Raw genomic sequence first — 25,000 nt, forward strand, 5'->3', positions numbered from 1 at the left:
AAATCTGGTGAACATAAATGATTGAATTATCCATTCACGTGTGTTGAAATACCTAGTGATTGGCAAACCCTGGTTCAATGATGATTGTAGACTCGCTTATTTTGAAAAACAGGAGACTTAAATTTTTAGATTGGTAGCAGGTCAGATTTGGCTTGGAACAACTATACTCAGCTAAGAGCCATTGCTCACAGAGTTTATGTTTCAACTGAAAAGGCATACAATTTCCCCAAAAAGGAAACTCTTTCTGGTATAACCCCAGAGAATAAATGGTGGGCTACACTCAAATCCGCACTCTTTCGTGTGAACTTAACAGTTCGTCCTTTACTTAACCCGGATGGCTCTGTCACTGACTGTCCAATGGATAAAGCAACCATTTTGGTTGGCGTGTTTGACAGTAAGCAAAATAATGAAAACTATCTTCCTCATTCCTGTTTTCCTGAGGCTAAACTAACTAGTTTGGCTTTTCGGTCCCCTGTAATTAAAGCTCTTAATGGACTAGATGATTATGGAGGTGTAGACCCAATTGTTATTTTTCCTTTGTTTTTTTTTATAAAGAGAGCTGATTTCTTAGCTCCTAAGTTATCTGTTATTTTTTCGAAAGTTAAAAAGAAGAGATTCTTTTTGCACTTGGGGAATTGGTAATGTTTCTTCATTGGGTAAATGTGTTTGTAGTAGGTCCAGCCCTGTTGATGAAGAGGTTCTTTTTGCACTTGGGAAATTGGTAATGTCACTTCATTGGGTAAATGTGTTTGTAGTAGGTCCAGCCCTGTTGATGAAGAGGTTCTTTTTGCACTTGAGAAATTGGTAATGTCACTTCATTGGGTAAATGTGTTTGTAGTAGGTCCAGCCCTGTTGATGAAGAGGTTTTTTTTGCACTTGGGAAATTGGTAATGTCACTTCATTGGGTAAATGTGTTTGTAGTAGGTCCAGCCCTGTTGATGAAGAGGTTCTTTTGCACTTGGGGAATTGGTAATGTCACTTCATTGGGTAAATGTGTTTGTAGTAGGTCCAGCCCTGTTGATGAAGAGGTTCTTTTTGCACTTGGGGAATTGGTAATGTTACTTCATTGGGTAAATGTGTTTGTAGTAGGTCCAGCCTTGCTGATTACCATGCAATTTCTATAACTCCCATATTATCTAAAGTTTTTTAATGTCTTTTGGCAAAACGTCGCAATTAGGTATGCTGAAAATGATCATCTGTTGCCTAATTTGCAATTTCAAAAGCCAGAGTTATAATTTCCAACTCTGTACAGAAATCTCTTGATTGTGATCAGGACGTTTGTAAGATTAGTCTTGATTTTAGTGCTGGTTTTGACCCTTATTTTCAAACTTCTATAGGTGAGAATTTGTGGGTGTTTTCTTAAACATCGTTATTGACTTTCTAAGTAATAGATTGCAGAGAGCGGTTTATGATTGACACCATAGTGACCGAAGAAGTAAAATATGGTGTTCCTCTCTGCCCATTACTTTTCATACTATATACACATGTTATGTGGTCTGGGGTAAAAAACAAATATTGCTTATGCGGATGATACTACGCTATTTGCATCCATTCCAATCCTAAACGTAGCCTTATGGTTTGCTGAATCATATAATAGAATTTAGCTAAAGTAGTGTAGGTGGAAATTACGGGGCATGAAGTTAAACTCTAACAAATTTCGAAGTAGGTCAAGGTCAATGGCTCAACATTTAGATCATTTGCATTGGCATTGTCTCTTTAGCTATAAATTTAATTTAAATTACTAGTACTGATTCTTGGTAGCAAATTTACTTTTAAGAAGCACATTCGATCTGTTTCTTCAATTGCGTAAAAAGATTGGCTGACTGATGAAGTTTTATAAGATTTTCGGCGTTCAGTCTATCCTTAGGAAATGTTTTATTCTTTCATTCTACTTGTTATCACTATTGTTTTCCTGTCTGGTCTTCAGCTGCTGACTTTCATCCTTGCCAAGATTCTTGGACATGATGTGTCGTACTATACTAGTATTTTTAATTCATTCCAGAAGCAGGTATCCTAAAACCTACTTAACTGTTATAAGGACGTTTTGCTTTTATTGTTTTAAACTGAATTACATTTATTTATTTATTTCTTTATTTATAACAAATAATATTGACGTCAATAACCTTAGATGTCAGGATGCCAGATAAACGCATAATTAAACAATCTAGTTTAATTTATTAGGCAAAGTCTTGCAGTCTATTAGATTTCTTATTCTGTTACCGTCGTTCAGTTAGTTGTTTATACATGTTGCTAAGATTTTTCATAATTCAGATCTCCCTAGACTGTATCATCCTGCACGGTATTGCTAGGATGCTGTTAATTCTAACAGTCATGCCCTCTCCATTATAAGGCACAAACCACACAGTATTCTTGAAGTTTTCTCCAACTGTGACCAGATTATAGATAGATCTTCTTAATCTGTCGGTGGAATCGATGTACTTCAAAAGTTCAAACTTTTTGTAAATTCTCCATGTTTAAACAGATTGACCCTAAGTATCGTTCTTTAGTTTATATATGCCTGACCTATTTAAACGCTGTTACTGATCTTAAAAGTATTTTTATATTTTTTATTCATTACCTATGTATTCGATATTAACTTATTTCTTTTCTCCACTGGGCTGCTTTCCCCTGTTAAAATCCTCGGGCTTGTATCATTCTGCTTTTCCAACCAGGGTTATAGCTTGGCTAGTAATAATGTATGTAATAACAATTAATCTCCTGATAAGTTCAGGGAAGATTGTCTATAAAACTATGTTTTCGGATCATATTGAAAGTAATGGTTTTATATTTTGCGACGACAGGAATTATTTTTTATGATCGTAGAGATTTTCTTATCATAACTGTGAAATTTTCATAATATCAAAATAGGAAAATCTGCTATATCTTTTATAGAGAATTAGAAGCAGCTAGCCACGGACCAAATATCACACTGGAAAACACTATTTAACTATGGACTTAATTCATTCGCCATTTATACCATGAATTAGGTGTATTACTATTTACAGTTAAGTGTACTTAATTGGGATTTTACGTAGATTCAAAAGTTGAAATATGATGTGAGTTTGATAGTCGATGAATCAAAACGAATCTTTAGAAGTACCGGTACTAATATTAACGATTTATTTAAGGAGAGTTCATTTTTTATCATGAAATGCATCTCGATGATTAGAATATTTTGTTTAAAGTAAATTACATTTTAAGAGAATTTGAGAGACTTTCGTAAATAGAAAGTACTTTTTAAGCTTTTTGGAAATATTAGTTAAAAAAGTCGGATTTTGAATAACTTGTCAATGAACAAAAGAGAAGATTGTCGATCGGTAAAGAAAAAAAAAAAGTTCCAAGAGAAAAAGAAGCATCCCTGAATTACTTTGAAGGGAGAATGACCTCCGCAAGATCTCGGGGATTGATTGTAATAAACACCAAACAAAGAAATACAAACCGCAGCTGCTAAGCACACACACGCACACATACACACATCACACACGCCTCCTTTGTTCGCCTTTAATCAAAAGATCAAACATCCACATTGAAACAAAATGCCCCCCAACACATGTTATTGCAGCGAGTCAAAGGGCAGGAGAGAGAGAGAGAGAGAGAGAGAGAGAGAGAGGAGAGAGAGAGAGAGAGAGAGAGAGAAAGGGGCAGGTGAAAGGGGGGTAGGGGTGTGGCAAAGGCAAGGCGGTGTTTGGCGGTAACCGAAAAGGGCGAGCTTGCACACGCGCATTCGAAACGTACTAAAGAGAGAGAGAGAGAGAGAGAGAGAGAGAGAGAGAGAGAGATCTGTGAAGACGATATGCAGTGAAACACACCGAGCATAACAATGCTTCCATTCTCTTTCCTTGAAAACACAAAAGGGTTAAAAAAAGGAAAGGGGGGAGGGGAGTTATTTCGACCGACGAAACGAAAGCTTAAAAACATTTTATTGGAAGGAGCGAATAAGGTATAAGGGGAGAGGCAATAGGAAAAGGAGAGTCTTATAGGCTTCCACAATGGACTTGACTCTGTGAGGAAATTATTTTCTCTTTTGTTTGTTATTTCGCCCTTGTTCGAATATTGCAATTTATTTAAACCTTGACTGGTGAAAGGGGTATCAGCCCCCTTTTCATGAAGTATCCGATACATAAAGTAATGTGAAAAGGTCAGATCTTTATAGTATGATGATTATTTTTTATTCTTTCCTCTTATGGAAATATTTGTTTTGGTTTCATATAGTTATAGAACTAGTTTTTCTTCAATAACTTAGTTCATGTTGAGCAGGCTGACATAAGTCTTTTTATAGTTTATATATGAAATATCTGTTTTAATGTTATTAATGTTCTTAAGATATTTTATTTTAATTGTTCACTACTTCTTATATCGATTATTTATTTCCTTATTTTCTTTCCTTACTGGGCTATTTTTCCTTGTAGGAGCCCTTGGGCTTATAGCATCTTGCGTTTCAAACTAGGATTGTAGCTTAGCTAATAATAATAATAATAATAATAATAATAATAATAATAATAATAATAATAATAATAATAATTCCATTTTTTGAAACTATTTGTTCTGGTTTCATCATAGTTATAAAGCCAGTTTATCTTCAATAACTTTCATGCCAGCTATTTGAGTGAAGAAAATATCAAGAATTTATAAACAAAAGACTTACACTTGCGACCAATATGTCCTCATGAAACCTACTAGAAATTGTAACCTAGTTACGCACCTCAATGCTTAGAAGGACAAGCATAATTTTTTTTTATTATACCACTGAATAACTTTTAGTTCTGAACAATAAGTGCCAATCGATAGTATTAACGTTATCTTGATTTTTCTTAGTGATTGATATTACTATTATATTGTTGTAATCATCGTTATACGGCTATTATTGTTATGTTCTTGGGAGAATCTATTTATTGCTTATATAAGCAGCATTCAGCTTCAACTTAAGCTTTCAGCTTCATCTTCCTATTGTTATGTGCGTTAATGGAATTCATGTTTGAGCTCAATCGTCTGTCTATTATGTTTGTACTTACTTGTTCAATCACGTTGAAAATATTCAATCAGCCCTCTTGTATGGTCATATAAAGATTAGATAGTATACTTAGAACATTATTAAATTCTGCAATACATTAAATTCTTTTGAATAATGAATTAGCAAAACCCGTTAACTTACAACATCTCTAAAGATGTTATTGATTCAGCTTCCTGGAGAGATACAAAACCCTCTACTGGGAATCATTCTGAACAAATGGTAAATTCCAAGAGGAAATCTCTTTTTAAATGGCTTTCGTATCGGCGAGAAGGGAAAATGTAGAGCAAGCAAAACGCGTACACCATAGTCTCGATCTCTGAATTTAAGAAACATAGCTTCTTAACAGTATTTTTGTTAGTATATTGCTATTACTGCTATGTTATTAGAAGCTAGTGGCCATTACTTAAATTTAAATTTGATCTCGTTTATTAATGGCAAGTGTGGATAGAACACAGTGCAGCTTGGGTGACAGTACTGCTGTTTATCTGCTGCTGCATGGAAGTTATTTATAAACTAGTGTATGTGACCTGTCAAAAATTAAGGCTAAATATTTAGATAGATACGCACACGCAGATTCAATCCTTCTCACATTCTTCCCTTTCCTTACTACAAACCCTCGCACCAGGTTATGACAAATCCCTCTCCCCCCATACCCAAGGGACTGGTAGAGATCGAGTAGATATACGTATGGTAATGCTGCTGAGCGTGACCGGGGAAAAATTATATATATATATATATATATATATATATATATATATATATATATATATATATATATATGTATGTATATATATATATATATATATGTATGTATATATATATATATATATATATATATATATATATATATATATATATATATATATATATATATATATATATATATATAGCCAGACACTTGCTCTTAAATATGGTGGGGAGATTGTCGCGTTTTCCGGCATCAAAACATACGCTTTATTCATCCCATTCTCATGCCGGACTATAATCTTGTTAACTAAATCCATTGGTACGAAAAGGAAATAAATAATGTGTCCTACAATACGGTATTAATACATCCTGAATAAGTTCTACTTTCAGTGAAATCCCCTTTCTTACATTGCATTAAAAATATACATATCGTCGAGTACGATGAATCAGACAAACTCAGTTTTTCATAGTCTTTGAATTAATTTGTCTGATTGAATCTCTCTCTCTCTCTCTCTCTCTCTCTCTCTCTCTCTCTCTCTCTCTCTCTCTCTCTCTGCCATCTGTAATAATTCTGACATCTGGTAATTATAAAAGTTTAGAATGTCAAGAAATAGATACAATTGTTCAGATTAATCGTAGTTCAACTCTCTACTTTCAGTAAAATAAAATGATTTTTTCTTGTTAAAGAGATGTTCTCTCTCTCTCTCTCTCTCTCTCTCTCTCTCTCTCTCTCTCTCTCTCTCTCTCTCTCTCTCTCTCTCTCTCTCTCTCATAGAATGAATTATTTAAAAGAAGCTAAATATAGGCCAGTACATATTTTTGAATATCTTCACCAAGAACGGGAAAAAAAAAAAAAAAACACTTTTGATAGATATCCAGCGATTACCTATTTCCCATTTTGTTCGAGATCATATTGATGAGGCGAACTCCAGATACGGGGATGACAGACGACAGCAGTGACAGCCGATGACGACATCATCACGGAAATAACTGATCAAGTGCCACTGACGACGATAAGGATGAAAAGCGCCCCCCCCCCCCCTACCAACACCCACACACCCCCATCCCTTTCATCAACCATACTGACGACAGCCTCAAACTAAAACTTGAAACAACGGTACCAGGGACTCGAGAGAGAGAGGGCTTGACGACAACACGCCCCTTGGCCGATAACAACAACATCGTCGAGGACGAGGATGATGAAGAGAAGGACGACGATGGAGAAGGAGGGGGAAGTGGAAGACGAAGACGAAGAAGACGACCTGTCAAGGGGCCTCAAAAGGAAAGGGTTGTCATATCCAGACGACCTCCTTGCTTCTCCTCATTCTGCTCTCCTCCTCCTCCTCCTCCTCCTCCTCCGCTAGAGTTAGTTGAGCAGGGACCCGACACAGATGCAGAGCCCTAATGTTATTGACTTTGATAGACATCCATTTCGATACTAAGATTTGGTTACGGATGTGATGGAGGGACCAGCAGAGGGACCCCGAATAGAAAGACGAAAGATGGAAAAGAGAGAGAGAGGATGGTTGTAGAAAGAATCGGGGAGGGGAAGGAAGAGACAATACTTTGTAGAGAGGAAAACAGAAAATACATTCGTATGCGTAAGGGAAAATCTTATTAAAATATAGGTTTAATTGCAAGAGATAAAATTTATATAAGATGGAAATTGAGAAATTAATTGGTTTAAGGTTAAACTTGACTGCTCATCATGATCCTATCTCTCTCTCTCTCTCTCTCTCTCTCTCTCTCTCTCTCTCTCTCTCTCTCTCTCTCTCTCTCTCTCTCTCTCTCTCTCTCTCGGGATATCATATATGTATATATACGTATATATATATATATATATATATATATATATATATATATATATATATATATACATATATATATATATATATATATATATATATATATATATATATATATATATATATATATATATATATAAATTCTTATGTGTATATGTTTGTGTAGAATTGGTAACATGAACCTCAAACTGAAAGATATTAACGTCATTCCTTTGAAATATAATATTCTGTTACTTATATTCCACAAAAGTCACAGTTTGTTTGTAGGTCTCCGTTAACCTATATTTTTACTGTTTTGCGTATTTTTCTTTTTTTAATTTGCCTGGATATTTATTTTGCGTTAGCCACCTACCTGATATTTTCTAAACAAATGTATCTATAGTTCTTAGATGAAGGATGGAATTTTATACTAAATTCAGTCTTCGTATTAATCGTTTATACCAATTGTTACACAAAAATTAAATCATTTATTAAGTTGGTGATACGGATATGTATATCTTAAAAAAGTAAATCAGGCTGTGAGCAAATCATAAATGAAGCTACTCACAGGTCTGGTAATTGCTTGGACCTTGTATACACTGACTCCCCTAACGTTATAACTAGTAAGGTTGGTTCTCCAGTCGGGACATCTAATCATGCCTTGATTTCATTAGTAGTGAAGACTGAGCAGCCTGTCCCTGTTATAACATACCCTTGTAAAATTTATATGAAATCCCAAGCAGACTGTCATGGGATATTGCATGATCTTTTGTGCTTGAATTGGTCACAATTATATGGTAGTGTAGATCCTGTTGTCCCTTTGAATGAGAATCTAGTCAACATAATTGATAGGCGTATCCCTTCTCGTGTGCTAAGGGACCGAGTGACAGACAAACCGTGGTTCAATGATGATTGTAGACGTACTTATTTGGAGAAGCAGGAGGCCTATCATCTTTGGAAGGGTAACAGATCAGGTTTGACCCGGAACAGCTATACTCAGCTTCGAGCTTTTGCTCAGAGAGTTTATGCCTCAACTGAAAAGGAGTACAATTTAACCATAAAAGAAACCCTTTCTGGTACAACTCAGGAACATAAATGGTGGTCTACCCTTAAATATGCACTCTTTGGTGTAGATGCAACAGTTCCTCCTTTACTTAAACCAGATAGCTCAGTCACTCACTGTCCAAAGGAAAAGACAACCCTTTTGGCTAATGTTTTTTGACAGTAAACAGAGTATTGAAAAACTTGAACTTCCTCATTCCTGTTTTCCTGAGGCTAAACTAACTAGTTTAGCTTTTCGATCTCGTGAGATTAAAGCTCTGTTGATGGACCTTGATGCTTATGTAGGTGTAGATCCAAATGGTATTTTTCTTTTGTTTTTTATATAGACAGCAGATTTCTTAGCTCCAAAGTTATCTGTTATTTTGCGCAAGTTAGCAAGAAGAGAACCTTCAGCACTTGTTGGAGAATTGGTAATGTTACTCCTATATATAATGTGTTTGTGGTAGCTCAAGTCCCACTGATTACCGCCCAATTTCCATAACTCACATAGTATCTAAAGTTTTTGAACGTCTTCTGGCAAAACGTCTTAATAGGTTTGCTGAAGGTAATCATCTATTCCCTAGTTTGCTATTTGGTATTCGTAAAGGCCTTGGAGCATGTGATGCCCTTCTTACAATCTCCAATGCTGTACAGAAATCCCTTGATTGTGGTCAGGAAGTTCGTATGATTGGCCTTGATTTTAGTGCTGCCTTTGACCGTGTTAATCATGAGGCTCTTGTTTTCAAACTCAAACAGTTGGGAGTGGTTAGGTCGTTTCTTAGCATTATTATTTATTTTTTTTTTTAAGTAATAGATCTCAAAGAGTTGTTGGTGATGGGCACCACAGTGAGTATAGGAATGTGATATCCGGTGTACCACAGGGTAGTGTTTTTGGCTCGTTACTTTTCATACTATTTACACATGGGATGTGGTTTGGCCTAGAAAACAAGCTTGTTGCATATGCAGATGATGCTACTCTCTTTGCATCAATTCCATCCCCTGAATGTAGATCTGTGGTTGGTGAATCCCTTAATAGAGATTTAGCTAAATTTAGTGCATGGTGCAAATTATGGGGTATGAAGTTGAATCCTAACGAAACTCGAAGTATGGTTGTAAGTAGGTCAAGGACGGTTGCTCCTCAATATCCGGATCTCAGTATTGGTAATTTTTCTTTAAATTTGTATGACTTAAAATTTTAGGTGTGATTCTCGACAACAAATTTACTTTTGAGACACACATTAGGTCTGTGTCTTCTTCAATTGCACAAAAAATTGGCTTATTGAGAAAGTCTTACAATATTTTCGGTGATCAATCTATTCTGAAGAGGTGTTTTAATTCTTTCATTCTACCTTGTTTTGAGTATTGTTCTCCTGTCTGGTGTTCAGCTGCTGATTCTCATCTTAATTTGTTGGATAAAAACTTACGGTCTATTCAGTTTCTTATTCCTGATCTAGATATTAATATTTGGCACTGTCGTTCAATTAGTTCATTATGCATGTTGCATAAGATTTTTCATAACTCTGACCATCCTTTACATTCAGATCTCACTGGAGAATTCTATCCTGTTCGTAATACTAGGCAATCAGTTAATTCTAATAGCCAGGACTTCTCCATCATGAGGCTCAATACTACACAGTATTCTAGAAGTTTTATTCCAGCTGTTACCAAGTTGTGGAATGATCTTCCTAATCGGGTAGTTGAATCAGTAGAATTTCAAAAGTTCAAAGTTGGAGCAAATGTTTTTATGTTGACCGGGCTAACATGAGTCTTTTTTTTATTTTATATATGACGTATCTGTTTTTGACGTTGTTAATAGTTTATATAGGACATATCTGTTTTGGCGTTGTTACTGTTTTTAGAATGATATATTGTTAATTTATTCTCATCATTTATTTATTTCCGTATTTCCTTTCCTCACTGGGCTATTTTTCTCTATTGGAGCCCTTGGGCTTATAGCATCTTGCGTTTCCAACAAAATAAAAGAAGATTATTGAAGGGTAAAGGCGAAAAGTAGAAAATAGGGAGACAGAGAGACTGTGTTCGCCCTAATTTCTGGGGGGGAATTCCCTCCTGCATTTCAAAATCCCCCTTCCCCCCTCTCTTATTTCTTTTGCCAAATGCATCAAAGGGAAACCAGTAAAGTAATAGATAATACACAAAGCGAAAAGAATATAAGGCGCAAATCCTATCAAAGACGTCGACGTTAAAGGAGAATCTTAAACTTTAGTTATGAACTCATGAAATAAAAGATAAAGAACGAGAGAGAGAGAGAGAGAGAGAGAGAGAGAGAGAGAGAGAGAGAGAGAGAGAGAGAGAGAGAGAGAGAGAGAGAGAAGTGTAAGGCAGCCAGACAGACAAATAAAATTCCATGTTCAACCTATTGCGAGGTGCAAGAGGAAGAAAGACCCCGAATATTTGAGAAGACATCTTAAAAAGAACACTTCTTTGAGAGCCAGAATTCCTCTTTTTTTTTATAAATATATGAAGATTCTCAACAATATCTTCGATTCTGCATGGGTTCTGAGCATCGCTGCCGCATCTCCTCCTTGTCTCCATCATTTTAGAGGAAAATCGAGAGTCCATTCAAGCATCTCCAAACACAGAAGAGAAGGAATTCGTCCAGAAATTGTCCCTTACTTGGGGCGGCCCTCCTCCTCCCCTTCCATCAACCCCCTCCCCCTACTCTTCCTATTCCTCCCACCCATATTACCTCCCTCCATGATAGTCCCTCTCGTCTTTTGGTCTCTTTGCTTCTGCTGTTTCTTCGTTTAGCTGCATTGATTTCTTAATTTGCTATTGTACATTATATATTTAACTTGGAGTTTGCTTTAAATGCCTCTCTCCGTTTATACGGGCTAATGTTCACTAATACATAGACACAAATATAGATTTGGAAGTATACTTCTATGTCAGATACCCAACATACATCTTTGTAAGCTGTACACTCCCTTTTGCAGGTGTGGCTCTGTTACCAGTAAATATATCTTTAGGTCTTCATAAAATTTTGGATGAGACTTTAAATACCCATTTGCATGACTGCAACATTTAAGACATAAAATTTTACATCTCTTTAGATGTTAGTAAATTGAACATTTCTTAGTTCGTATTCCCTTGTGATATTGTCCATTACTGGAGATTATACAGCATATGTAAGATCTTACAACCTTACTGAAATAAGATGGAATGAAAGGCACTTATGAAATGTTAAGAAGCTTAGTTGTCATCCGTGTCTTCAGTTCTGTAAGAAGGGTAGGAAGACTGACCCTGTACATTATTTCTTTCCTTCCAACTACTTGAGCTTTGCAATGTTATTGCTGTTTTCATTTTCTTTACACTCTTTACTAGGGTTATTCAGGCCTTTATAACGGGTATTTTTTTGACAATCCATTGACCTTTGCATTGAAAAGTTACTCTTACATATGACTTTGGGAAATTGAAATATAGTTGGAATCTTCTTTGTTATTCTTTTTCGTATCTCGCTGATTTGTGTCTCACTCTGTTTAGAAAAGACTTGCATCAAGTCCTTACCTAATTTCCTATTTAATTTCCCGTAAATCCTCTATTTCTTCCTCAGTTTCCAACCTTTATTTAAGGGTTGTAGTGAGCGATGTGGTAACCTCCCTGACTGGTGAACCCTAGGCAGGGGTTCGAGTCCCGCCGAAACTCGTTAGTTCCTTTGGTCGCTACAACCTCGAAATCCTTGTGAGCTTCGGATGGGGGTTGGGGGAGCCTGAGGTCTATCTGCTGATTTATCAGCAGCCTTTGCCTAGCCCTCCTGGGTCCTAGCTTGGGGTGGAGAGGAGCCTTGGGCGCTGATCATATGTATATATGGTCAGTCTTTAGGGCATTGTCCTGCTTGACAGGGCAATGTCACTGTCCCTTGCATCTGTCATTCATGGGTGGCTTTTAAACCTTTAAATCTTTGAATGAATCGTTTGCAACAACCTTTGTGACCTGTGGTTGAACTGCAGGTGGAACAGTTCCCTATGCATTCCCCTTCCTCTTTTTTTTTGTTTCGACTCAGAGGAAAAAAACTGTCATGACCACGATATCAATTCCCTTGCTAAATCAAGTCTGTATATTTCAAGTCGCATTAACGATTTATTTAATATCATGATAGAAAAACTACCATAAGCAGTTATATCAATTCGCATGTAAAAATGAGCTAATAATTATACTTTCAAATCTTAGCCCTTATCCGCAAGAGCATGTTAAGATCAGGCCATCCATATTGTAGTATCAGAATATGACGAATGCAGGCCATCAATAATTGCAAGATCTGCTTATGGCGATTGATCATTGTTGCAGAATGCTCGGGTCCGGGCTTTAATTGCTATATATCTGACACATACATCAATATGAAATAAGCTTCTGTTATCCACGAAATTCGAAACCCTTTCTTCCCAAGACGTTTCCTATGACTGTTCCTCAACCTTCGCTTGCAGTTATGGCTCTGGGTTATTTTAAGGGATTTTAAAAAGATAATTAAGTTAGTTCATAACGATACATAATTTTTAAATTTTATGGATTTAGTTTTCATATTTTTGTAAAGTTACCTTCCATTTATTTGCTTGACATATTTAGTGAAATCTGGTTCTAATTCCTTGTGATGCTTTCTGCCTTAGAATTGTTTGATGTTTTTTTTTTTTTATGAAACAATTATAGATATTGCAATGCTTACAAATGCTCTATTTTGATTGTTTAACATCATAATTTTACTCAAATAATACTTTTACAGTCTACGGCTGAATTATAAATTGTATCAATGCTGTTTTGGTTTCTCTAAAATGTTAGTGAAAAGTGTTATTAAGTATTTATGGGTTAATTATGTTACCCTTAAAATATGTTTTAAAGATTCTATAAAACTTTTTTTTTAAATATTTTTTTAAAGATTCTGTTGCATTTGTTATCAATGCAATTGAATAAGTGATTTTACACATAGGAAACCTGAATTAGTGTTGTTGTACATCTTATCCTATGTCGCCGATTGTTGGGACTGAACAATACGAATGAATTGTTAAAATACATTCAGTCCTATTGTTATTACAAGACAACTACAGCTCTCAATGGCTTGTGACTCTCGATTGAGAACATTGCAAAACAAATCTCTCTTACAAAAATATGAAAATAACAAATGAGCATCACTCTCAAAAGACTGGATCCCACTGCAATACAAAAGTAAGAAGAGTCACATCCAATCTTTGAGGCAATCAATAAATGATTGAATCCTTCATAACAGCGCTGCTACACTCATACTTAACGTTTAAACATGTTCTATCAATGCAATACTGTGCAACATTACTCTTAAAACACGTAGCGCATATGGCATTACAGTACAAATACATAACAGATTCTTAAAATTGCATTAATTGTTGCATTGACTGTGATATGCTTAGTGCTATAGCCTCTGTACCATGGTCTTCCACTTTCTTGGGTTAGAATTCTCTTGCTTGAGAGTACTCTCGGGCACACTATTCTATCTAATTTCTCTTCCTCTTGTTTTGTAAAAGTTTTTATAGTTTATATAGGAGCTATGTTACTGTTCTTGAAATATTTTATTTTTATTTTTTTCCCTTCCTAACTGGGCTATTTTCTCTGTTGAAGCCCCTGGGCTTCTAGCATCCTGCTAATAATAATAATAATAATAATAATAATAATAATAATAATAATAATAATAATAATAATAATAATAATAATAATAATAATAATAATAATGATAATAATAATAATAATAATAATAATAATAATAATAATAATAAAAGCAACGTCAATTCTTTCGCTGTTTTAGTATTCGATACACGATATAAGTCAGGGAAAAGCTGTTTGAATCCGTTTCATATAAAATCGATTATCGAGTACAAGAAGGTACACTATTCTGTTTACTTATTTGCTCTCCTCAATGGGCTATTTTCCCTGATGGAGCCTTTGTGCTCAGAGCATCCTGCTTTTCTAGCTATGATTATATCTTAGGTAATGATAATAATAATAATAATAATAATAATAATAATAATAATAATAATAATAATAATAATAATAATAATAATAATAGGTGCATAGCTGACCGTAGTAGGTAGCAGCCAGGGTAAAAAAAAAAAAAGACAATAGAACAACCTCACCCCAAAACTACGGTACTTCCTTAGATTGAGGAGGTTTACACACATATTAGTCATTGTTTGTATTTGCTATGTTGCTGGTCATATCATGAACAGTTGAATAGCGTTAGGCTTGGTTGCTAATTAAAGGGGTAACCCCCCAAAAAGTCAAAGCTGTGGGACTGGATGCTCCAGGAACATTTGTGATCATAATTTGGGGTTAGCAGCTTCATAATCGAAGGGACATAATAAAAACAAGAAGTTAATTGAAAATTTACTGAATGTTATTTTGGCTCTTGGAATATATTATAAAACTTGACAAAAGTGTTTAGTAGAGTGGTAGCAGTCTTTATAATCCTTACAGCCATAAAAAAAAAAATATTGCAAAACGTGAGCGAATTAAACACTCGTCAGGTGAATTAAGCAATGAAAGTCACACCATGGTATTCATATATCTGAACATAGATATCCATCATAGCGTTGAATTGTTTTATTAAATCGTATAAAATGAAGTGGTTAGGTTTTGGTTTGAGTTTTAGTATCCTTGTCAAAAGTTGTGAAGATTTTTTCTTGAGAAGAGAGCTTATTATTACTTTAAAAGTACAGTTTGTAAACAAGAAGACAATACTATTCATATATAATCCTTGACTATGTGTATAGGGTGAAGGTAAGTTAAGACGTAGAAAATTGTCTGAAGATTCTGGAAAGACTCATTTATAGAGATACAGACGACTTTGAAATTACCATGAAATAAAGAAATTGGATGTCAAGTAAACGAAAGCTGGAAAAAAAATGAATTACTGCGAGAGAAAAGAATCAAACTCCATTTTAAGCTTTTGACTTCCAGCTATCCTCTCTCTCTCTCTCTCTCTCTCTCTCTCTCTCTCTCTCCTCTCTCTCTCTCTCTCTCTCTCTCTCTCCACCCCATCTTGTACCTCGAGGCTCAATTTGTAGAGGTGGGTGTCAGTATCCAATTTTCAGGGGGATGGCTACGTTGGGGTAGCTTAAGGGAGGGGTAAGATGAGATCCCGACCAACGGTATCAACCCAAAGAGCTTTTCTCGAACCAACGATTTCTGAGTTTTATTCTCTCTCTCTCTCTCTCTCTCTCTCTCTCCTCTCTCTCTCTCTCCTCTCTCTCTCTCTCTCTCTCTCTCTCTCTCTCTCTCTCTCTCTCCAGGTATACCTGTTTGTCGATGTTGTTATCTTTAGCCCATCGTTATTAGAATTAGATAATTACAGACAGTGTTACTTTGGAAGCATCGAGGTCTCTCACCCTTTTTTTTTGTTGTTTATTGACATTTTAATTGATTTTAATCTAAATTTGCTTCGTTTGGCTTAAAATTTTAGAAACTGCCCATCTTTGCCTCCCCTCACTTTCAGAGTCTTCATTCTCAACATCTCACATTCCTCCTTTCCTTCCCTTTTTCTCTATTTCCCTTATCCTTCTTCACCCCTCGAGCGACACGAAAATTCCAAGGTCTCCCCCTTTTTCTCCCCCTGAAGGAGGATATTAAGACCTAACCTCGGTATGAGAGGAATGGGAAGCAGTAGCAATGAGGGGAGAGCAGGGGTTAAAAAGGGAAGAAGAAAGTGTAGAGTGAGGGAAGAGAGCAAACTCGAGACCACCACAAAACACTTGAATCCGTTTCCCTCTGTTTCACCAGGCTCCGATGAAGAAAGGCCTCGGGCCCTGATTGCTGATTCCCCTTATGAGCGAACCGAGATTCGGTTACAATTCTTGGTGTTGTTAAATCACTCGATATCAAAGGCTCAGGGTTTGGACTTGTGCTTAAAAGAAGAGTATTTTAATTTCAAAGTAAATCAACTTAAGAATGTATAGTTTTCTGAAATTAAAAGTGACTAAACGCCAAAGCCTACAGTAAAAATCTTTAACCCATTTCTTTTTTTCCCCATAGGTGGACCGAATTCTGTTAGGAAACTTTTTCCCCTCGGGTGGATGGGGAGTTGGCACTCCCTAGTTCGTGAACGACCTCTTCAAACTGGTAAGTACGAATATTTAACCTTAAATATTTGGAGCTTATCTGGCACCATTTCACTTTTCATATCTTCCTCGGCCACTTTTTATTTTTAAATTATTCAAATGGTCTCGTATAACTTCGTGTTATACCATGGTCAGTTTAGTGACCTATTACTTGGAAAATAAGTAGTCGTTAACCCTGTGTCTTAGAATATTCAGTGTGTTAACGTATTTACTCCGGAGACCCTTGCTGTTTTTGTTTAGTGATGGAAACTTTATTAAGGATTCAAGCTTTTCATTTGGAAGTATTTATTGACTTTACGCTATTGCTTTGTCAACAAAACAAAATCAAACCTACTGCATGATTGATAGGCAATTTTCCTAAATATCTAAAAGTAAAGTTAATTCAATATTTATGTGTTATTTGTTGTTTACTATTGTAATTATGAAAATTACCTGTATAGAATTTGTAACAAATCATCGTAAACATTTATCGACAAGATTCACGCGCTCATAGATGATCTGACATGGAGATGAATTCGATAAGTATATGTACCATTATATAGTAAATTATCAGTTCTTATCTCTCTTGGTGGCTGAATGAATACTATTTTATTACCTCCCATGTACAACCTAGAATACATAGATTTTCAAATCATTTTTAGCATAGATGCGTATATACTTTCCTTAGAATATTAATCCCAAGGTAAATTGAATACGAAATTAATTGGTTTTGTGTGGGGTAGTAGTTAAAGATATAATGGTGTCTTATGTAAGATTGATTACGGATACATACATACATGACCATTTATTACCCACGAAATACCAATCTCTCTCTCTCTCTCTCTCTCTCTCTCTCTCTCTCTCTCTCTCTCTCTCTCTCTCTCTCTCTCTCTCTCTCTCTCTCTCGCTAAAGAATATGTAAATAAATCTGTAGAACGCAGGTCTATAAGAAAATCGGTTTATAAGAAAGGGAGATTGGACCGAGGATAAACTTCCTCTTCTTTTCCCTTTCCTGAAAAGAACAGGAAATTAGAGCAAAATTCGAATGTCTAAAGTTTTTTTTTATTTTAAGTCCTTTCAGACATTTTCTAAAGTATTTTCTTCAGGTGATCATATAATATAGTTCTTTCTTGTATGTTAAGAATCTGACAATTGTCTCGAAAGGCGAACTAAAATAATAAAGTATCAATTTTAATTTCCCTTCTTTTTTTAAGAAAGGCTTAAAAATGTCTAAAGTTTTTTTATTTCTAGCCTTTTCAGACATTTTCTAAAGTATTTTCTTTAGGTGATCATATCACATAGTTCTTTCTTGTATGTTAAGAATCTGACAGTTGTCTCGAAAGGCGAACTAAAATAATAAAGTATCCTTTTTAATTTCCCTTCTTTTTTTTTAAGAAAGGCTTAGTCTTCTCCTTCTTCTTATTCCTATAATTTACATTTTTTCTTTCTAATTTTCAGTTTAGAGGAATTTTATTTTCCACGTTATGACAATCGCAGAATTGAGGGAAAAGACCATGAAGTATATTGGGCGTAAAATCTAAAGTCACGTTCTTTAAAATAAAAAATTTAAGAGAAGAGGAACTCACAAGAAACGCTCCTACCAGAGAAAAAGAAAATTAGAAAATGAAAGAATTAAAAATCCAATTTCTATGACCCTCGTAATGAAAGTACATCATATTTTATAATCATTTTTAATTATACATTTTCGTGCAAATTTCCCCAGTGCCATTTTACTCATAATGTCAATGCAAATGAGAGAGATTTTTATGTGAGGTATTGAAAATAAATCTCACTACTGTATATATCTCTAATATAAGAATGAAGTCTTTACCGGTCGTTTAACTTTGTTGTATTGTGGTTTTGGGGATCTCACATATTTATTCTTCTGAAATCCCTTAGAGATCAGTCAATGAATAAATGTTTCCTTTTGCTGGAATCTCTAATATAGTCACTCAGAGAACGTTTACACAAATTAATTACTAATTTTTGAGGTATTACGTTAATAAACAGGGAGCCAGGTTGCCCTACGTCTCATCGTGGGTGGGCAGGCTTGGGCTTTCATCATAGGTTTTATATTTGGTCGAAAGGGTATTCTACCTAAAAAAAAGAAAAAAAAAATACCTTTTTCTTTCTCTAGGTGGCAATTTTTTACCTTTATTTTTTTTTATTTATTTATTTATTTTTTTTAAGTAATTTATAGTATTGATGCTTGCCAAGTTATAAGTAGTATGTTCGACTCCTGGACGACTTTAGGAAAAGGGGTAAGTCCCCCTAAACTCCCTTTTGCCTTGTGGACCGTAGAAGTGCGTTATGTATATGGTTTGACACCGTAATGGGCTTAATAATAAGAGGATATGAGGCAAGCAACCCCATCTTAGCTTCATCAACGGCTACTGAAATTATATTATTGTATATGTCGTATATTTAAACAATAAGTTTAAAAACGAGGCTTTGCATTTTAATAATCTTTAGCATAAAAGTGTGACGGGCCAAGAGAAGGTTGTGAACTCAAAGGCAGTGTGAAAGCAACTGAGTTAATTTATTATAGAACACTCTCTTTTATATACAAAACCTCAAGGCAACAGGAAATTACATATTCGAGAAACAGACAATGTTACGTAGGAGAAACGCAGACATGTTTATTCTGGTTCTTTTTAGTGCGAGGGAAGAGCGAAGATACAAGCATAATATATACAAAATGAATTGTGTACGATCGTGTGACACACGGTTAATACAAAAGAGATAGAATTACCTTATTTTGCGCAAGTATTTATTGATAGTTTATATGGTCATGGTATTAGTTTGTTTCATGATCTTTTCAGTTATGTTTCCAACATCGTTCAGATTTCCTTGTTAATCTATAGGTGAAGTTTCCAACGTTGTATTTGAATGAAGAATTTTACCATTGTTCTGATACTGAAATTCTGTCATTTTTATGACATAGGTATTTCTCAACTGTCGTTGAAATTTTTACCAGAAGTGAGTGAAATTGATTTTGAAACCATCCTTAAAGCTATGCAATTCTTAACATTTCATCTTATAGAAGAGTGTTTTACATTGCTTCCAGCGGACGCGTTTTCTAAATCTGTTTTTGTTGTTGTTTTCTCAAACAGTTTTTAGTATTAGTGTAGAGTAAGTAGCCTTTGAAATACTTTTCATGGTAAAACTTTGATAAAGGATCGTTCCTTGGGAGATTTTAGCACTGGTACAGAGTACGGTATAGATTTTTTGTTGGAACTTTTTACAATGATGATTTTGAATTATATGAATTCTAATAAAGTTTTGCAGTCATCCTATTTAATGGGTCACTGAAACCATTGTCAGAAAAATCTTCAATTATTCTTCTTAAATTGATAAACAATTACAAGAGTGTTGGTTGATTTTAAATTTGGATCAACATTCTTTTCACTGTGTCGGTGATGAAAGAAAACAGATAAAAAGAATAATTTGAAAGTATATGCTGCTAGTAGTGATGAATTGAATAAGAGATGGGCGATGTTTTAATTCAATGTATAAAACGAAATAGGAGAAAGAAAACATCCAACAAGAACCTTTCTTTCTCTTTCTTATGCACTCATTCATATGTATGTATATAGTATATGTATACATTATATATATATATATATATATATATATATATATATATATATATATATATATGTATATATATATATATATATATATATATATATATATATATATATATATATATATATATATGTATATATATATATATATATATATATATATATATAGATATAGATATATATATATATATATATATGTGTGTGTGTGTGTGTGCGTGTAAGTTTTTTGTTATGTGTGCGTTTGTCCTAACGGAATGAACGCCTTGACTTGAATTCAGCTCCTATCTTCAAGATCATTGTTTATACATTCCGTTTACTGGTAGTTTGAAAAACCATTTAATATTTACGCAGTAGAGAGCCAAAATTTGATCCAAGAAAATACAGAACTTGGATTTCTTTTTAAGAGAACAAAGAAGCTGAACGAAAGGAACCACAAGCTAAAGCTTAAAGGGCAAAGAGACCTAGGAAACGAATACGTGAAAAAAATAAGAAAGAAATAAAAAGTAAAACATCGTGAAGTCGTTAGCCAAAGGCAAAACAATATCGGCCAAAGGGACCATAAGAAGAGAATAAACCTAAAGGAATAGAAGAAAAGACAGAGAAACCCCCAAAAGAAAAAGGGCCATTGACACAGTTGGGGTAATGGTCGGCGATAAATTCACCCAGATTGAGCGTCTCTCATTTACATTTTATTTGCCAGTTCCTCCCAGATTTATTGTTGTTCTTCATTTTTCAAGAGCCGGAGGAAGGGGAGCGTAAACCCCCTCGAAGTCGGGCGGAGTTACTTTGGCCTTTAGGGACTATTAACATAAAGGCGAAAATGGTGAGGTTTGTCGACCGCCCCACGGCGGCTCTTTCGACTGGAAATTCTTGCGTGTTTTGTGGGTTTGTGGTAATTTTGTGTGTATTGGTCATAACAAGTAAAATGCCATTGAAATGTATGATATCGACGCATCGAGATTAATGCCTGGCACATTCGCATTGTATATTTTCCAAGGTTTATGTGATGTGATTTAAATAAAAAGTATAATAGACCTAGGTAAAACGTAATAGGCCTAGTTGCTACCTTCACTAAACTATTTATTAGGCACTCGTTAGACTCGATGTTGTTTTTAACCTTGTTTGTGTAGCCATGTTTACACAATAAAGTTAAGGTTTTCCTTCATATTGCTGGAGTTCCCAATATCATATTTTCAGAATCAATAATCATTGTTGTTTTGTCACCAGACATTTCAATACCAGTCAGCCAGCTCCTCAGTCCATTGCTATAAAAACTCATTTTAAATAGGCATTTGACGGCATCAGTGACCTTAGATGTCAGGATGCCAGATAAATGATAATCAGTCAATCAATCAATCAATCAAATAGGCATTTGCAACACGTAAATTTGAGGAACATTTTGAACATTTCTTTAATCAGTAAATGTCACTTTCCCTGAGACAATTTTTCTATTTAGAAGCTTGGTTCATACTTGCAAACGCCGAAGTTAGTTAGAAATTTACACATAAGATATTGTTACTCTAATACCATCTATGCGTAAATTACTTGCAAATAAATATGAATTAAAAAACAAGCACGCATTATATATATATATGGGAAGAAATACAAATCACAGCATTTTTCATGCGCTTCTATTGTATTAATCTGGTTTTAGCGGCGTAAAAAAAAAAGTGTTTACTTACTTATGGAATGTTTATTTCAATTTCAATCCATTCACTACACTTGACAACAATATAATTTTCATGGAGCTCTATAATGACATGATTCAAATGCTGCTTTTTTTTAAAATGTTCGCGGCTACTCTTCTTATATCTTTTGATATAATTTGGATATTATAATGCAAGCGAACTCTCATATACAAATTCATCCAATCTGAAACAGATCTCCAGTATAGTCTTACGACATTTTTCTCATTATACGTTGTGATTTTAAGTGCCCTGACCAACTATTTAAGTCTCTTTTTATAGTTTTTATATGAAAGATCTGTTGTAACCGTTCTGGAAATATTCTATTGTTTTAATGTTGTTACTCTTCTTAAGATATTTTATTTTTTAATTTTTTATTTAATTTCTTATAGTTTATTTATATCCGTATTTCCTTTCCTCACTGGGTTATTTTTCCATGTTGGAGCCCTTGGGCTTATAGCCTCCTGCTTTTCCAACTAATTTTGTAGCTTGCGTAGTAATGATAAAAATTAAAATAATTATGTGCATTATATATATATATATATATATATATATATATGTATATATATATATATATATATATATATATATATATATATATATATATATGTGTGTGTGTGTGTGTGTGTGTGTGTGTGTGTGTGGATGTGTGTGTGTGTGTGTGTGTGTGTGTGTGTGTGTGTGTGTGGATAATTTATATCATCATCATCATCAGCCGTTACTAGTCCACGGCAGAACAAAGGTTTCATACATGTCCCTCCACTTGTGTCTGTTTACTGTCTTTTATATATATATATATATATATATATATATATATATATATATATATCTAATATATATGTGTGTGTGGAGAGAGAGAGAGAGAGAGAGAGAGAGAGAGAGAGAGAGAGAGAGAGAGAGAGAGAGAGAGAGAGAGAGAGAGAGAGAGTTATATGTTGCTTACAAGTGAAATGTATCAATTTCGATTACTCAGCAAGCCAGAAAGCTTCAAGTGTATTTCAACGCTGTTGCCATAATCGGTGATTTTGTATCCGGTAGTAAGTCGACTTTGGCAGATCGCAACGATTTGGTATCGGGTAGTAAGTCGACTTTGGCAGATCACAACGATTTGGTATCGGGTAGTAAGTCGACTTTGGCAGATCGCAACGATTTGGTATCGGGTAGTAAGTCGACTTTGGCAGATCGCAACGATTTTGTATCGGGTAGTAAGTCGACTTTGGCAGATCGCAACCCGGTCGGGAAAATAGTGCATGGGGTTAGAAATCGCATCCCAAAGACTTACTGTGCCCCTGAAGGCATTTAAAATTCATCCTCGGGTAAATATTTAGTTTTTATACTGAAGATATAATACAGTACATGATATAAATTACTTTGGGTTTTATTCAATATTAGGTTGATTATCATTGCTGTTCTTGTTAGCAGTATGATTATTATTACAATCATTAAGATGCATTTTATTATTGTAATGATTTATGTTATTCTTCGAACTAGTTTTGTTGTCTTGGTTAGAGTTCTCATGCTTGAGGGTACACTCTGGCACACTATTCTTTCTTATTTCTCGTCCTCTTGTTTTGTTCAAGTTTTTTATAGTCTATATAGGAGATATTTGTTAAAAGGTTGTTACTGTTCTTAAAACATTTTATTCTTCCTTGTTTCCTTTCCTCACTGGGCTATTATCCCTGTTGAAACCCCTGGGCTTATAGCATCCTGCTTTTCCAATTAGGGTTTTTGTTGTAGCTTAGCAAATAATAATAATAATGATAATAATAATAATAATAATAGTAATGATAATAATAATAATAATATTATTATTATTATTATTATTATTATTATTATTATTATTATTATTATTATTATTGAACCAAGGAACCTCCGTAACGAGGCTATAATATTGACAATCAAAAGCCACAGTAGTGTTAGAATATATTATTGTACAATGGTATATTTTTTACCATTGTACAATAATATATTTTAACACTACTGTGGTTTTTTATTATTATTATTATTATTATTATTATTATTATTATTATTATTATTATTATTATTATTATTATTATTATTGAATACCAGCATTTCAGAGAATATCTATAAATTCCTCTTACCGACCCATCAACACTGGTGTACCATCCATTTCAAAACAAAGCATGGCCGTGCACGTGGGCTGGAAACAGTCTCAACTGAACTGAAGTTCATTAAAACCGCTTATCGAAGTTTTCAGGCGTGTGTGCGTGTGTGTGTTTGCACTCGCTAGCGAGTGAGTGTGCGTGTCTTCGTGCGCCATATCATTCACTACTACAGGTGTCTTAATGAGATGCAAATTGCGAAAGTCATTTTAAACTTTGCGTCATTACCAAAGGCGCGACCTTGACATTCATTTCTAAGAGAAGAAGAAGAAGATGAGAAGTTTCCAGCTTCTTCCTTGTGTGGAGATTTTCGTTTCATTTTGGCATTATCATTTTCATTCCTTGATTGCTAATTTTTTCTTAGTTGTTTTTCGCTTTATATCATTCCATTTGACTTTTAATCTGCTTTTTTATATTTTCTTAAATTTTACATTCTCCTCTATGTTATTTTGTTTCATTTTCCAGTTTTTTTACTTATTGGTTTCATGTTAATTTTCGCTTTAGTATTAATTTTAGTAAAAAAAAGTAATTTAAATTCATATCAAATTCTCCTCTGTTTATTTGCACTCATCTAAGATTCCTTTTTTTTTCTAGAAGATAAATTTCTTTCCTTTTATAATTTATATTTTCCATTTCATTCCATTAGCGTTGTCTTTCTAATTCTTTCACTTGAGGAATTTTTGTTTTTCACTTGGTACTGCATTTTTTTACCTTTTTATATTTATTTTCATTTAATTTTATTTCCTCTTATATATTTATAACTGTACAACTTCCTTTCCATATATTCTTCAACAATTCAATTAAGTTAAAGTTTTTTTTTTTTTTATTCTACGTTTTACACTTATAATTATCCTTTTTAAGAATCAACTGTCCGTTTTTTTCTTTCCGTCTTGGTGTTATATAATTTCTAGCATTGGTTCTTTCAGTTTTGTTTTACTCTTCATTTCTCTCGGTTTGTATTGATCTTTTGTTTATTAACATTTATTTTATTTTTTCCTTTCAGTCAA

At 34.3% G+C, this 25,000-nt stretch overlaps 1 long non-coding RNA gene across 1 annotated transcript in view; it reads left to right on the plus strand.

Moving 5' to 3' along the window:
• Positions 1–25,000, plus strand: part of LOC137630625 (uncharacterized) — a 109,108-nt gene that overhangs the window by 64,746 nt on the left and 19,362 nt on the right. The window contains exon 2 of the long non-coding RNA XR_011041739.1: positions 16,534–16,620. This is a non-coding gene — a long non-coding RNA (uncharacterized lncRNA). The remainder of the gene's footprint in view (positions 1–16,533; positions 16,621–25,000) is intronic.

The sequence above is a fragment of the Palaemon carinicauda genome, chromosome 38, assembly GCF_036898095.1.
Source record: "Palaemon carinicauda isolate YSFRI2023 chromosome 38, ASM3689809v2, whole genome shotgun sequence".
NCBI classification, from domain to species: Eukaryota; Metazoa; Arthropoda; class Malacostraca; order Decapoda; family Palaemonidae; genus Palaemon; species Palaemon carinicauda.